General features: G+C 42.0%; 1 long non-coding RNA gene across 1 annotated transcript in view; it reads left to right on the plus strand.

Annotated features, from left to right (window-relative positions):
- The first annotated feature begins 6,085 nt into the window (after positions 1 to 6,085).
- The window catches only part of LOC118401232 (uncharacterized), a 64,504-nt gene continuing 53,264 nt past the window's right edge, over positions 6,086 to 17,325 (plus strand). The window contains exon 1 of the long non-coding RNA XR_008075458.1: positions 6,086 to 6,215. This is a non-coding gene — a long non-coding RNA (uncharacterized LOC118401232). The remainder of the gene's footprint in view (positions 6,216 to 17,325) is intronic.

Here is a 17,325-nt window from a genome sequence, read left to right on the forward strand (position 1 = left end):
CCCTACAAATCAGCTGGGCTAGACAATCTGGACTCTCTCTTCCTAAAATTATCCGCCGCCAATGTTGCAACCCTTATTACTAGTCTGTTCAACCTCTCTTTCGTATCATCTGAGATTCCTAAAGATTGAAAAGCGGCTGCGGCCATCTCCATCTTCAAAGGGGGAGACACTCTAGACCCAAACTGTTACAGACCTATATCCATCGTGCCCTGCCTTTCTAACGTCTTCGAAAGCCAAGTGAACCAACAGATCACCAACCATTTCAAATCCAACCGTACTTTCTCCGCTATGCAATCTGGTTTCCGAGCTGGTCATGGGTGCACCTCAGCCACGCTCAAGGTCCTAAATGATATCATAACTATCGATAAAAGACAGTACTTTGCAGCCGTCTTCATCGACCTGGCCAAGGCTTTCGACACTGTCAATCACCGTATTCTTATTGGCAGACTCAGTTTCTCTAATGACAGCCTCGCCTGGTTCACTAACTACTTATCAGATAGAGTCCAGTGTGTAAAATCAGAGGGCCTGTTGCCCAGACCTCTGGCAGTCTCTATGGGGGTGCCAGAGGGTTAAATTCTTGGGCCGACTCTTTTCTCTGTATATACAGTTGAAGTCAGAAGTTTACATACACTTAGGTTGGAGTCATTAAAACTCATTTTTCAACCACTCCACAAATGTCTTGTTAACAAACTATAGTTTTTGCAAGTCTGTTAGGACATCTAATTTGTGCATGACACAAGTAATTTATCCATTAATTATTTTCAGACAGATTATTTCACTTATAATTCACTGTATCACAATTCCAGTGGGTCAGAAGTTTACATGGACTAAATTGCCTGTGCCTTTAAACAGCTTGGACCTCCACAAGTCTGGTTCATCCCTGGGAGCAATTTCCAAATATTTGAAGGTACAGTATCACGTTCATCTGTAGAAACAATAGTCTGCAAGTAAAAACACCATGGGACCACTCAGCCGTCATACCGCTCAGAGATGAACGTACTTTGGTGTGAAATGTGAAAATCAATCCCAGAACAACAGCAAAGGACCTTGTGAAAATTCTGGAGGAAACAGGTACAAAAGTATCTCTATCCACAGTTAAACGAGTCCTGTATCAACATAACCTGAAAGGCCGCTCAGCAAAGAAGAAACCACTGCTCCTAAACCGCCATAAAAAACAGCCTACGGTTTGCAACTGCACATGGGGACAAAGATCTTTCTTTTTTTTATAAATGTGCTCTGGTCTGATGAAAGAAAAATAGAACTGTTTGGCCATAATTGTCACGAATCCGATAGAGGGTGGCTCCCCTTCCCGTTCGGGTGGCGCTCGGCGGTTGTCGTCGCCGGCCTATTAGCTGCCACTGTTTTTCTTTCCTCCCCCTCCTTGTATGCTTATTGTTAGCACCTGTTAGTTAGTAATTAGTTGGGCTTTATTAGAGAGCCTGCCCGCCTGTTTCTTTGTGCGGGATTAATTATTGTAACCTTCGTGTATGAAGTAGACGAGCGTGTTTGTTCCTGGTTGTGTATTCTGCTGTACTGTTTTCGTTCCCCGTGCTTGGGGCATTTGTTTTTGAGCACCCAGTGTGTCACGCCCTGGTCGTAGTATTTTGTGTTTTTCTTCATGTATTTGGTCAGGCCAGGGTGTGACATGGGTTTTTGTATGTGGTGTGTAGATAGTGGGATTGTAGCTAGCTTAGTGGGGTTTTCTAGGTTAGTCTATGGCTGTCTGAAGTGGTTCTCAATCAGAGGCAGGTGTTTATCGTTGTCTCTGATTGGGAACCATATTTAGGCAGCCATATTATTTGGTTGTATTGTGGGTGATTGTCCTGAGTGTCTTGATGTCCTTAGTCTGTGTTAGTTTGCACCAGTTAAGGCTGTTTCGGTTTTCACTACGTTTATTGTTTTGTAGAGTTTGTGTTTTGGATTCGTGTTACGTTGTGTGATTAAACATGGATCGCAATATACACGCTGCAGTTTGGTCCGACTCTCCTTCACCACATGAAAACCGTGACACAGTGTTTTGTGAGTGCATTAAATAGCACAGTATTGAACTCTCTGTTTCCTGTGTCTGACTCCACACCCACGACACCCGAAGCATCACAATAATGACCATCATTATGTTTGGAGGATAAAGTGGGAGGCTTGCAAGCTGAAGAACACCATCTCAACCGTGAAGCACAGGGGTGGCAGCAACATGTTGTGGGGGTGCTTTGCTGCAGGAGGGACTGGTGCACTTCACAAAATAGATGGCATCATGCGGCAGGAACATCATGTGAAACAACACCTCAAGACATCAGTTAAAGCTTGGTCGCAAATGGGTCTTCCAAATGGACAATGACCCCAAGCATACTTCCAAAGTTGTGGCAAAATGGCTTAAGTACAACAAAGTCAAGGTATTGGAGTGGCTATCACAAAGCCCTGACTTCAATATTATAGAAAATTTGTGAGCAGAGCTGAAACAGTGTGTCTGAGCAAGGAGGCCAAAAACCTGACTCAGTTACACCAGCTCTGTCAGGAGGAATGGGACAAAATTCACCCAACTCATTCTGACATTTCACATTCTTAAAATAAAGTGGTGATCCTTACTGACCTAAGACAGAACATTTTTACGAAGATTAAATGTCAAGAATTGTGAAAAACTGAGTTTAAATGTATTTGTCTTAGGTGAATGTAAACTTCCGACTTCAGCTGTATCAATGATGTCGCACTTGCTGCGGGTGATTCTTTGATCCACCTCTACGCAGACGACACCATTCTGTATACATTTGGCCCTTCTTTGGAGACTGTGTTAACAAACATCCAAATGAGCTTCAATGCCATACAACACTCTTTCCGTGGCCTCCAACTGCTCTTAAATGCTAGTAAAACAAAATGAATGCTCTTCAACCGATTGCTGCCCGGACCCGCCCGCCCGACTAGCATCACTACTCTGGACGGTTCTGAGTTAGAATATTTGGACAACTACAAATACCTAGGTGTCTGGTTAGACTGTAAACTCTCCTTCCAGACTCTCACATTAAGCATCTCCAATCTAAAGTAAATTCTAGAATCAGCTTCCTATTTTGCAACAAAGCCTCCTTCGCTCATGCTGCCAAACGTACCCTCTTAAAACGGACTATCCTACCGATCCTTGACTTCGGCGATGTCGTTGACAAAATAGCCTCCAACACTCTGCTCATCAAATTGGATGCAGTCTATCACTGTGCCACCCGTTTTGTCACCAAAGCCCCATATACTACCCACCACTGCGACCTGTATGCTCTCGTTGGCTGGTCCTCGCTACATATTTGTCGTCAAACCCACTGGCTTCAGGTCATCATTAAGTCTTTGCTAGGTAAAGCACGCGCTCCAGCAGGTATATTTCCCTGGTCATCCCCATCCCCTCTTTGGCCGCCTTTCCTTCCAGTTCTCTGCTGCCAATGACTGGAACAAATTGCAAAAATCACTGAAGTTGGAGACTTATATAATAATAATAATATATGCCATTTAGCTGACGCTTTTATCCAAAGCGACTTACAGTCATGTGTGCATACATTCTACGTATGGGTGGTCCCGGGAATCGAACCCACTACCCTGGCGTTACAAGCGCCATGCTCTACCAACTGAGCCACAGAAGGACCACTTGTATCTCCCTCACTAACTTTAAGCATCAGCTGTCAGAGCAGCTTACCGATCGCTGCAGCTGAACACAGCCCATCTGTAAATAGCCCATCCAACCAACTACCTACCTCATCCCTATATTTGTTTTTGTTTTTCTGCTCTTTTGCACACCAGTATTTCTACTTGCGCATCCTAATCTGTACATATATCACTCCAGTGTAAATTGCTAAATTGTAATTACTTCGCCACTATGGCCTATTTATTGCCTCACCTCCTTACTTCATTTGCACACACTGTGTACAGATTTGTCTATTGTTATTGACTGTACGTTTGTTTATCCCATGTGTAACTCTGTGTAGGTTGTTTTTGTCACACTGCTTTGCTTTATCTTGGCCAGGTCGCAGTTAAAAACAACGTGGTAAATGGCCCCCTTGACACTGTTTTAACTGTTATTCTTCAACAATATTTGTCTCTGGGTTCAGTGAAATGTGGGAATGCTTATGCAGAAAAACATAATATCTTGCATTCAAATGTATCAATCATAAAACTAATAATGTAACTCCAAAACAAAGCAAAGCACTCTGTTTTTTCATGTCAGGAACGTGATTCTGCAAAGTGAGACTATGAAATAGGTAACCCCAGTAACAATTTACTTCAAAGGCAAAAGGTCCTCTTTCCCAGTCAGAGAGCGCCAGAGGGAAAAACCACTAGGGCACTCTTTGATCTCACCTGCTCTATCACTTTTGATAAGAGCTTTTGAAGCCAATGTGCACAACATTGTCATTCATTGAGAGAGCTGGCTGTGTATTATAATCTACTTAGAGCACATTTTTTAAGTGCTCCACAAACACTCTAAAACAACTTAAAGCTGATAGGAAACACATTCTATCCTTTCATTAGTTGTTGCAGCAGAACCAAGCAACAACCCAGACAATAGTCTGTTTATGACTACAGCCAATAACCTTTGCACTCTCTGTTCTTTTCAGATCAGTATTCAATTGACCTTGTTCACAATATCTGTCAGCTCTTTCATAGACGTCTAGACATGTACTGCAGATAGATACATTGTTAAAAGCACACAGTATCCGAACAGCTTCCAGAACGCAAGGTCACACATACTACATTGAAAATGTTCAAATAGCCATACAGTATCAATGTAATACATCTTACAGACAGCCTTAATCCTTACAACAGTACATATGGTACAATTGATTTCCAGTCAAGGAACCATACAATCACACTGCTCTCCATCTCCGCTGTAAAGGCCAGTGTGACATCTGTAAACAAGGCCCTGACTTACCCAAACCACCCAATTGAAAACACAGGCTAATAACCCAAAACCCTCACTAATTTTAAACCACATTTAGGAAATGAGGTGCTAAATGTGCTTTCATGGTTACCATAAATGATAGCATTTTGGCTTATTGCAGAGAGACAGTTTTTCAAGTAAATGTTAGTCATTCGATTGAAGTTCCTTACATTGTGTCTTGATGGACTACAATCAAAGTGAGTAACATTCAACCCTGCAATTTGATGATGCTTAAACAACATGTTTATTGACTTTATTATTTACCTCTTTTCACAAGGATTTATTTAAGGGATGCATTTCGACAAACAACTCTTGATTCTTTCATTATGTGTAATGATAAATATGTGTTTGTTACTGATTACTGTATCTATCTCTGTGTGGAGAGTTGCTTTCACTAGCTTAGCTGAGAGGGAGATGGGGAGCGGAGCTGTGTGGATCTCTTCTTTATTGTACTTGGTTAGCAGGGACTGCAGGTATTGATTGCCGTTGGGCTGAGATGAGACAACATTGCTCTAAACTCTTCGACGTGCGAAATGACTTATGGATTTTCTTTCCCCTTAAAGCCCCTCTGATCCCTCAGCCTCTCCTTTCCTGGTGCTTATAGATGGTAGTAGAGGGAAAGGAGGGAGCCTGTCAGTCACTGTGAGAGACAGACATGTTGCTCATACACTCCCTCCTCAACAATGTCTGAAGAAGAAATGTCAGGTGATGAGATGGAGAAGAAGAGAGGTCAAGGAGCAAATGCACATAGCTTTCTTAGAGGTTTAAGGGTATGTTCCAAACGTTTGACTCTACTGCCAGGGGAGTGCACTACAACTCTATTCTCCAACAACTTTCCTGCAAATAATACTACACTCTAAAGTTCGTACTATGAGAAAAAACAATAACTGCCCTGTTCATTATCTTGATATTTCTGCAGTCCATTCAGTAAGTTATTATAGAGGCCTAATGTGTTTCTGTCCTTCATAGTCAATTGAACTGGATCAAAATCATTATCATGCCATCTCAAAACTGCAGCGCCACTTAAAAACAAATGTGAGCTTTGGTGATATTTACAGCTCATGCTCCTTGTGATAATTATGGCTCAGCAAGTCAATCAGAGGGAAACTAACAGCCTGAAGGGCCCCTCCCACTGAGCAGCAGCATGTCTACCCTGCTCAACGATAATGCTCAGGAGATGTTGACTTACTTAAATGAGATGGATGTCCTTCCATGCTTCACAGCTTATTTTCTCCAGAAGGGGTCCTGAGACATTTGTGCAGCCAGTCGGGACTCTCTCGTGTGGTGGTTCTTGCACATGCCCATATTGGTGAGTATAATTTGCAGTAATTTCCTGCTGCTATTTGTTCAGTGCTACTTAGAGGGCCGTGTTGGAAAGCAATACCCTCTCTCCTGTGTGCCCACAATGCCTAACCTGCATCCCCTGAACTAGACATAGCACAGTCTATCTCAGCATTGGATATATAATTCAGTTTGTCTTAAGAATTCCATTGGCTTCACCACGTTTGGCATGATTGTTGTTGTTGTTCTTCATTTGTTTTGTACAGATTTGGTACTATATATGCTGTAAATGAAGTAACAGTTGTTGTTGAAAAGTGATGAGGCCATGTTTTAGAATTCCAGAACAGAGACAACAATTACAGTATACCTTTGGGAAAGGTAGCAGAGTTCCACCTTCAACTTGTGATTGATATCCTTGTATGACAGCGTTTTTCACGCTTTTATTCAGGCGGAAGACATGAGATATGTAATATACTCAGTATTAGTCCTGTTATTTTCCTTGCATGGCAATGTTGTAAAAAATCCTAAGTACCAAGAGGAAATATTATCACTGTCACTGTTGATCGCTGTTATTATGATCCATACCATTGATTTGTTACTTGTTACATGGTACTTGGTTTTTCTTTGCATTTTATCAACTAACCACATCGCAAAAATCTTGTGAAAATATAGCATGGATTTGACCCCTGATCCTCAATGAAAAAGGCATGGAATTACTGAGCTGTTGAACTGGAATATATTTCCCTTTTATTGGCCATGGTTATAAATGGTTTTCCTCTTTATGATGACTGAGGCTCGCTGCATTATGCTGCATAATCCCCAGTGCCTCCTCTATGTTATGTGATCCAGGTGGCAAGCCATCCAGGCTACCACTATTCTACTATACAACACATTGCTGCGTTGATAAGGCATCCGTTGTGTTTATGGCAAAAGAGGACATGTTGACTTTCTAATGCTATGAAGGCAGTAGATTGCCTGTTAAATTATTGTAGCGGTAAAGGCACAGGAAACAACAGTGGCTTCAGTGGCTTCTGTATTTCAGAATACCACAGTTAAACAGATAAAGCAGGAAATGAATATAGCAAAATCATAGTTTACCACTGGAAAATGGGTTGTGTTGTTAGGGTACTGTGTAGTGTTACTGTGTAGATCTCTGCACAAGGATTTTCTTGCTAATTTGGAACAAGCAATTTAGATAAACATGAGGGTAATTTCTGTTATGTGTGCAGACTGAGCATTCATGATTGCTTATTTACAGTATGTCCAGAAGGAAATTATGTTTGTACAGTGCTCTTCCAAAAGTGGTTGAACACTAGAAATCAAAACATGATTGATATCCTGTCTAGCATTGTTCTAATTGTTCACAGAGGGACACTGATAGTATAGTTTTTGATAAGACATAACCTCACTGAACTGGCATTCTTAGCTTGGATGACTTGATGAAAATCCTGCCATGCAATACTGCTTGATGAGGCCCTAATATTGCAGCAGGACTGAAACAGATAACAAATATTAATCACATGTTGGGACAAAAGGACACCTTCACTCTGACACACCCATTATTTCTGCTTTCATCTCTCAATCTGGTCTCCCCTTTTCCTAAACCACAAATCAAATATTTCACATTGTCAATGTGAGCGAGGACTGGGATGTGACTATGAAAAATGACAAGAAACTGCAAGATATCTTAGACCACTTTGGAGGGAAAGAGATTCTCTCAGCCTCATAGCTGTACATTTTTATGAACTGGAGACCATAAGCTGGCTACAAGACAGAAATGTTTTTGGGATACATAACCTAACAGAAAAATAAGTAATGAGATCTCATTTCCATCTCAAATGTATAACAACAATCAATATTTTCATATGCACAGCATACTAATGAGATTTATAAAGAAAATAGAGGAGCATTTCATTTGCAGGCTACATGCACAATTTGGCATTTTAATGCTAGAGCATCGAGCTGATCTGTACTTTGTGGCTTATGCTGAGGGCGTCAGCCACACTCCAGCGTGCCATTAATTCGTAGCACACAAATGGAACCGAGCACAGGTCCCTGCCACACACAGAGACCTCCTTAGCTCTCCCAACTCATTCTCTATTCAAGCCAGGTTCCACGCAGCCACATTTTGGCACCCAGTAGAACATGAGCGGGAAGACTATGGGGAAAAGAGGAAGAAATCTTGGACAAACTTGAAAAGACCCTCTGTCAAAGTTTTAAATAATGCACTGTTCAAATCCGAGAGGATCGTCTACGCTGAAAGGGGTCATAAATACAACACACATGTTGTGAACCCCAGAGAATGTTGGTTCCATCTGTGCTTTAAACAGAAGGAATTCTACTGGAGATGAACATCGGTGAAAAAGGGCACTACAGTTTGTGTGATTGATGTCTACCCATCAGGCTTTCAAATGAGAGTATCTGTGTTTTAGGGTCCTCTAATACTATGTTTTACTATGTGCATTTTATGTCCATATAAGAATAACAATGGATTATTATCAGTACATGTGAAAAGTTATGTCCAAAAAATATATATCAAATTGGTGTCTGCATTAAGCATGTAAAATTCTATGATTTAGGAAAACATTGGGTATGTTATGTACTCCATCCAATCTTTTCATAAACCATAGAGTTTTACATGCTTAATGCAGACACCAATTTGATATATATTTTTGGGACATAACTTTTCACAGAATAACTGTTTATATATGCTACCACAGAAGTGTCAAATGGTTTATAACAGTTGTTGTTATCCGGCAAGTAGCCTAGTGGGGTGGCAAGTAGCCAAGTGGTTAGAGTGTTAGTGTTGGACTAGTAACTGAAAGGTTGCAAGAGCAAATCCCTGAGCTGACAAGCTTAAAATTGGTTGTTCTGCCCCTGAGCAAGGCAGTTAACCCACTGTTCCTAGGCTGTCATTGAAAATAAGAATTTGTTCTCAACTGACTTGTCTAGTTAAATAAAGGTTTAAAAAAAATCCATGTTACAAACCTCTAAAGAGAAATCTGATCTTTTGATTACACGTTTTATAGACTTGAGCTGCTCCGCAGTTCCATTATGTTAACTCTGACATTTGTGGGTATGTAGACGCCTTTGTGATGCCCTTCTTGGTGTAGTTAAATTGTGTGTAAAATAGTGGGAGTGCTTCAGCTGATGCAAGACTCCCCAATACAACGAGCTGGAGAGAGGCCACTATCATTATAAAGGACGTGTCTATTGTAAAAGCCTGTTTCCTTGGAAACATGCCCTGAACTCACTTGCTTCCACTTTAATCTCTCCAGCCATACCCTCTACTCTCTAGATGAGTTGATGCTAAGGCATAGAAATAGTCTAGGGCTTATAATAAATGGATCGTCTTTCCCATTCCTAGTTGCCTAGCTTCGGACTCTCTCAATTTGTCTGGTTAGCGAATAGAAATTTACCCTGACTTTATATAATACCATGAGCTTTCTAGTCTACTCCTATGTGAGAGGGGATTTGCTGAGTGGAGGATCATGATTCAGAGAAGAACAACACTCCCAAGGAGAGGTAAGACCTTTGCCAATACCCAATTAAGAGTGTAAATCACACTGATCGCATGATGTCATTAAACAAAAGCACATTTTCTTTACTCTGGCTGATAGAACAGGACATATGATGCTCAGACCTACATGAAATGGTCCCACCAGATTCAATTGATTTACTATTGCTATCACATACTGTAGTGTTTTGACTTGCAGTATAAGGCACTGTAATATGACAGCACTTGCCAAAATATAAAACATGTTATTAAGCCATATGACATTTTCAGTCTAACAGCGAAAGAGGTTGAAAGTACTGCCAGAGTTCTCTAGACGGTCACAGTTCAAACATGAATTATGTAGATCTCTTGGTCACACCTTTAAGTGGTTTACGCTATGCCTCATGCTTCCCACATTGTGGATTGCAAAGTTGTGTCCTGCAACTTCTTCTGCAAAAAAGTGAATTCATCCATCAACACATTGCACAGCTTTAACTGATGACTAGGGCACCAATGAGCACCGAAAATGCTAAGCCGGCCTGTATGTATGATGAAATTAATAAACTCAGAATATAGGATCAGTGTCATTCCAGGTATTGTTGCTAGCCTACACAGAGGCTTTACACTGAGTACCTGTGACCGTTGTCTTTGGCTATTGCCTACATATTCAAATATTTTAAATGAAGCTGGAGCCATTCTCATCTGAACAGAGTGGACATTCCGTCTGGTTTAAGGACTAGTGATGAGTAACAAGGAGAGGTAAATCCATCTCTCCCTGGTGCTGAGAGGCCTGTTCCTCCAATCAGAATGTGTGCATTCTTTGCAGGGATGAAATCCCTGTGGCATGCGGTTTTGGGGTCATATTCAAAATTCCACCCTTTGAGGAATAGATTTAACTTCACCGTTTCAAATGTAATCATGTTTATTGGTTGCGTATACATATTTGCAGGTGTTATAGCAGGTGCAGCGAAATACTTATGTAACTAGCTCCAAAGGTGCAGTATAATGTCTCGCAAATGCAATACAAATACACAAATAATCCCAAATAATCCCAAAACAAAAAATCTAGAAATGTCAGGACAATAAATTATAAATACCTGATGTGTATAGAAAACATATGATTTCGAAAAGAAAATGTTAGGTATATTAGGATGTTATGGATGTTATGTTGAGAATACAGTATATACAGGACTTACACAGTGAGTAAACAACAATATATAAACAGAATATGAGGTGACCAGTGTTCAATGTCTCTATATACTGTACATGCAGCATTCGTCTCAAGATGCAGGGCAGAGTACTGGACAGGTAGCTGGCTAGTGATGACTGTTCAACAGATGGCCTCGTGATAGAATCTGTTTCTCAGTCCCGACTCTGAGGCACCTTTACCGTCTCTGTCTGCTAGATGGTAGCAGAGTGAACAGAACCGGGTGGCTGAGGTCGTTAATGATCTTCTTGCCCTTCCTTTGACACCGGGTGATGTAAATGTCCTGGAGGGCAGGCAGCATGCCCCGGGTGATGCACCACCCTCTGGAGAGTCATGTGGTTGAGGGAGGTGCAGTTACCATACCAGGAGGTGGTGCAGGCTGACAAGAGTGCTATCAATGGTACAGTACATGTGTAAAGGTTTGTGAGGGTTTTAGGGGCCATGCCAAATTTCTTCAGCTGCCTGAGGTTGAAGAGGCACTGTTGCACCTTCTTCACCATGGTGTTGGTGTGGTGGGAACATTTCAGGTCCTGAGTGTTGTACACACCAAGAAACTTGAAGCTTTTGGCCTTCTCCACTGAGGCCCTGTCAATGCGGATGGGGGTGTGCTCCTTCTTCTGTCACTTATAGTCTACAATTAGATCCTTTGTTTTGTTGATGTTGAGGGGGAGCTTATTTTCCTGGAACCATTCCGCCAGGGCTCTAACCTCCTCCCTGTATCTGTCTCGTCGTTGCTGGTAATCAGGCTGTCGTGCCGCCAGCAAACTTGATGATTGAATTAGAGTTGTGTGTAGCAGGCTTGGGCGGTATCCAGTATCCAGTCATACCTTCTTATCAACTCGTGTCATCCTGGGATATTTGGTAATACAGGCACTGAACACAAGGGGCACTATTTTCAAATCCCACTGAGCCTCTGTAACCCGAAGGTTAGCAATGCTAGACAGTACATGTAAAACCCCATAATAAATGCTTGCTAAAATGCTAACAAGTACATTGCTAACATTTTATACAGTCTCTGACAAACTATTTGCAGGACAGATATCCCAGCTCATAAAGTTATACAAGTAGCTAAAAATGGCTAGTTAAGATTTGTTGCACGCATAAAACAAATATTAGACAGCAAGGCACCTATAGCTGTACAGCCAATCACCAATATGTTTGCTAGCAAATGTAGCCTGTCATTACAGCCATAAACTGTGATGCATTTTCAAAATGCAAGATACAGAAATAAACTGCGTTTTACACCTACATTTTGAGATTAATGTCATTTACGTTAGCAGTCTGTCACGCCCTGACCTTAGAGAGCCTGTTTATTTCTCTATTTGGTTAGGTCAGTGTGTGATTTGGGTGGGCATTCTAGTTTTCTATTTCTTTGTTGGCCTGGTATGGTTCCCAATCAGAAACTGTTGTTTATCGTTGTCTCTGATTGGGAATAATACTTAGGCAGCCTGTTTTCCATCTGAGTTTGTGGGATCTTGTTTTCTGTTTAGTTACTGTTGCCTGACAGAACTGTGCATTTTCGATTTTGTTATTTTGTTTGAGTGTTTCAAACAAAAATAATCATGTTGTATCCTACTTTCACCACCTGGAGGGTGGTCCGTCAGAAAGTCCAGGACCCAATTGCACATGGCGGGGTTGAGTCCCAGGGCCTACAGCTTGATGATGAGCTTGGAGAGTACTATGGAGTTTAATGCTGAGTTGTAGTCAATAAATAGCATTATTACATAGGTATTCCTTTTGTCCAGATGGGATAGGGCATTGTGCAGTCTGATGGCGATTGCGTCGTCTGGACCTGTTGGAGGGTATGCAAACTGAAGTGGGTCTAGGGTGGCCGGTAAGGTGCAGGTGATAGTCATTTAGTTCAGTTGTCTTTGCCTTCTTGGGTACAGGAACAATGGTAGCCATCTTGAAGCATGTGGGGACAACAGACTGGGATAGGGAGCGATTGAATATGTCCGTAAGCACACCAGCCAACTGGTTTTCGCATGATCTGAGGACACGGCTGTCGTTTGGGGCAGCAGCCTTGCGAAGAGTTAACACTTTTAAATGTTATACTCACACCAACCATGGAGATGGAGAGGGGGGGTGGCACAAGTTCTTGTTAGTGGGCCGCGACGGTGGCACTGTATTAACCTCAAAGTGGGCAAAGAAAGTGTTTAGTTTGTCTGGAAGCGTGATGTCGGTGTCCGTGACATGGCTGGTTTATATTTTGTAGTCCGTGATTTCCTGTAGACCCGTCTCGTGGCTGAGCCGTTGAATTGTGACTCCACCTTTTCCCTGTACTGGCATTTTGCTTGTTTGATTGTCTTGCGTAGGGAATAACTATATTCAGTCATATACCAGACCTCTTTTCATGGTTAAATGCGGTGAATCGCGCTTTCAGTAAAAAAAAAAAATCCAGTTTTGTGCGATTGTAATAAGGTCAACTCCAGGATGCTGGCCTTCTAGGCAGAGTTGCAAAGAAAAAGCCATATATTTGCGCTGTTCTCTGAAGGGAGTAGTACACAGCATTGCACAAGATCTTCACTTTCTTGGCAATTTCTCGCATGGAATAGCCTTATATATATATATTTAAAAAAGTAAAAACTTGATATTTTACTCAGAGTATTATTAATATCACCTCCCTTGTCTGATATCTTAACTTTCTATATACCACAACATCTAAAGGTAGAAATGTCATGATTTAGGTCATTACGTAGAATGTATGAACACATGACTGTAAGTCGCTTTGGATAAAAGCGTCTGCTAAATGGCATATATTATATTATATATTATAAAATGTACTGCGACTGGATAATCCCTGTCGTTTCTCCTGATTTAACTTTTTTGTTCACTAAATCTCTGTTTGACAGGATGAGAGGTTTTACCGACATAGCACAGCCCAGAAGGATATTTAATAATGTAAATAACATGGGTGGTGGAATTCGTAATAATGTAATTTATTTGGAACCGTTTTCTTGTATGTGGGTGGCGGAAATATTCACACTTCATCATATTGTTGCACTGTGCGCATCCTCTGCATTTATAGCTACCATTTGGAAGAGAGCATAAAAGAGCCTGGAGATTGACTTTTGTGGCTGGCAGTTGGCATGAACCAATTTATTGCGTAAATTGCGATCTCTCCTATACACAATAAGTGGTGTATTTTTAAATTCAGCCGGCATATGGAAATTGGTCCCAAGGATGAACCAGACTTGTGGAGGTCTACAATTGTTTTTCTAAGGTCTTGGCTGATTTCTTTGTATTTTCCCATGATGTCAAGCAGAGGCACTGCGTTTGAAGGTAGGCGTTGAAATATATCCACAGATACACCTCCAATTGACTCAAATTATGTCAATTAGCTTCTAAAGCCATGACATACATTTCTGGAATTTTCCACGCTGTTTAAAGGCAGTGCATGTAAACTTCTGACCAACTGGAATTGTGATACAGTGAACTCTTAAGTGAAATCAATTATTTGTGTCATGCACAAAATAGATGTCCTAACCGACTTGTCAAAACTATAGTTTGTTAAGAAATTTATGGAGTGGTTGAAAAACAAGTTTTAATGACTACAACCTAAGTGTACGTAAACTTCCGACTTCAACTGTAGATAGAGACATTGAATACTGGTCACATATTCTGTTTATATACTGTTGTTTACTCTGTGTAAGTACTGTTTATACAGTCGTGGCCAAAAGTTTTGAGAATGACACAAATATTAATTTTCACAAAGTCTGCTGCCTCAGTTTGTATAATGGCAATTTGCATATACTCCAGAATGTTCTGAAGAGTGATCAGATGAATTGCAATTAATTGCAAAGTCCCTCTTTGCCATTAAAATTAACTGAATCCCCCAAAAAACATGTCCACTGCATTTCAGCCCTGCCACAAAAGGAACAGCTGACATCATGTCAGTGATTCTCTCGTTAACACAGGTGTGAGTGTTGATGAAGACAAGGCTGGAGATCACTCTGTCATGCTAATTGAGTTCAAATAACAAACTGGAAGCTTCAAAAGGAGGGTGGTGCTTGGAATCATTGTTCTTCCTCGGTTCACCATGTTTACCTGCAAGGAAACACGTGCCGTCATCATTGCTTTGCACAAAAAAGGGCTTCACAGGCAGGGATATTGCTGCCACCAAAGTTGCACCTAAATCAACCATTTATCGGATCATCAAGAACTTCAAGGACAGCGGTTCAACTGTTGTGAAGAAGGCTTCAGGGAGCCCAAGAAAGTCCAGCAAGTGCCAGGACCGTCTCCTAAACTTGATTCAGCTGCGAGATCGGTGCACCACCAGTACAGAACTTGCTCAGAAATGGCATCAGGCAGGTGTGAGTGCATCTGCACGCACAGTGAGGCGAAGACTTTTGGAGGATGGCCTGGTGTCCAGAAGGGTAGCAAAATAATCCACTTCCCTCCAGGAAGAACATCAGGGACAGACTGATATTCTGCAAAAGGTACAGGGATTGGACTGCTGAGGACTGGGGTAAAGTAATTTTCTCTGATGAATCCCCTTTCCGATTGTTTGGGGCATCTGGAAAAAAGCTTGTCTGGAGAAGACAAGGTGAGCGCTTACCATCAGTCCTGTGTCATGCCAACAGTAAAGCATCCTGAGACCATTCATCTGTGGGGTTGCTTCTCAGAGTGGGCTCACTCACAATTTTGCCTAAGAACACAGCCATGAATAAAGAATGGTACCAACACATCCTCCGAGAGCAACTTCTCCCAACCATCCAGGAACAGTTTGGTGACGAACAATGCCTTTTCCAGCATGATGGAGCACCTTGCCATAAGGCAAAAGTGATAACTAAGAGGCTCGGGGAACTAAACATCAATATTTTGGGTCCATGGCCAGGAAACTCCCCAGACCTTAATCCCATTGAGAACTTGTGGTCAATCCTCAAGAGGCGGGTGGACAAACAAAATCCCACAAATACTGACAATTCTGACTCCAAGCATTGATTATGCAAGAATGGGCTGCCATCAGTCAGGCCGTGGTCCAGAAGTTAATTGACAGCATGCCAGGGCGGATTGCAGAGGTCTTGAAAAAGAAGGGTCAAAACTGCAAATATTGACTCTTTGCATCAACTTCATGTAATTGTCAATAAAAGCCTTTGACACTTATGAAATGCTTGTAATTATACTTCAGTATTCCATAGTAACGTCTGACAAAAATATCTAAAGACACTGACGCAGCAAACTTTGTGGAATTTAAAATTTGTGACATTCTCAAAACTTTTGGCCATGACTGTACTGTATTCTTGATGTAGCTCACCCTAATATACCAACTACTGTACATAACATTTTCATTTTGAAATTATATCACATATCACATATTTATAAATAGGATATCTACTTTGTAGGATATCTACTATAATTAGGATATCTACTTGTGCATGACACAATACATTTTTCCAACAATTGTTTACAGACAATTGGCCATCACAAAGCCCTGACCTCAATCCCATTGAAAATTTCATGTGTCTCCTCCTCGCACTCTCCCTGAAGTGCGTGTCCGCAGTCCGGTATGTCCTGTGCCTGCTCCTCACACTATCCCTGAGGTGCGTGTCCCCAGTCCGGTACGTCCTGGGCCTGCTCCTCGCACTCTTCCTCAAGTGCGCCTTCCCAGTCCGGTATGTCCTGTGCCTGCTCCTCGCACTCTCTCTCAAGTGCGCCTTCCCAGTCAGGTACATCCTGTGCCTGCTCCCCGCACTCTCCCTGAAGTGCGTGTTCCCAGTCAGGTATGTCCTGTGCCTGCTCCCCGCACTCACCCTGAAGTGCGTGTCACAAGTCTGGCGCCACCTGTGCCTGCTCCCCGCACTCTCCCTGAAGTGCGTGTTCCCAGTCAGGTACGTCCTGTGCCTGCTCCCCGCACTCACCCTGAAGTGCGTGTCACCAGTCTGGCGCCACCTGTGCCGGCTCCACGCACTAGGCCTCCAGTGCACCTTTCCATTCCGGTGCATCCTGTACCTGCTCCTCGCACTCGCCCTGACGTACGTGTCACAAGTCTGGTGCCACCTGTGCTGGCCCCACGCATCAGCCCTCCACCTGTGCTGGCCCCACGCATCAGCACTCCCTGTCCAGAGCTTCCGGCGACGGTCCACAGTCCGGAACCTCCTGAGACGGTCAAGGTCTGGAACCTCCTGAGGCGACCCACAGTCCGGAACCTCCTGAGACCTTTAATTATGATTGTAATCCAGAGAGGTTAGAAAAACTATGTAGAACCTTTATGAGGCTATGGAGGGATCTAAATTGTGGATTTAAAAGAAAACATGAATCATGCGGTCTTTGTTTTTTAAGTCCATACATTTCTAGCACCTTGATATTATTGTTGGATCTAATATTAATAACAAACATTTCGATGGCCATAATATATAGATATGCTAATATTGGACAACCTTGTTTAACCCCTCATGACAGTTTAAGACTTTCTTAAAAGTACATATTATTTAT

Source organism: Oncorhynchus keta, chromosome 22 (genome assembly GCF_023373465.1).
Source record: "Oncorhynchus keta strain PuntledgeMale-10-30-2019 chromosome 22, Oket_V2, whole genome shotgun sequence".
Classification (NCBI taxonomy): Eukaryota; Metazoa; Chordata; class Actinopteri; order Salmoniformes; family Salmonidae; genus Oncorhynchus; species Oncorhynchus keta.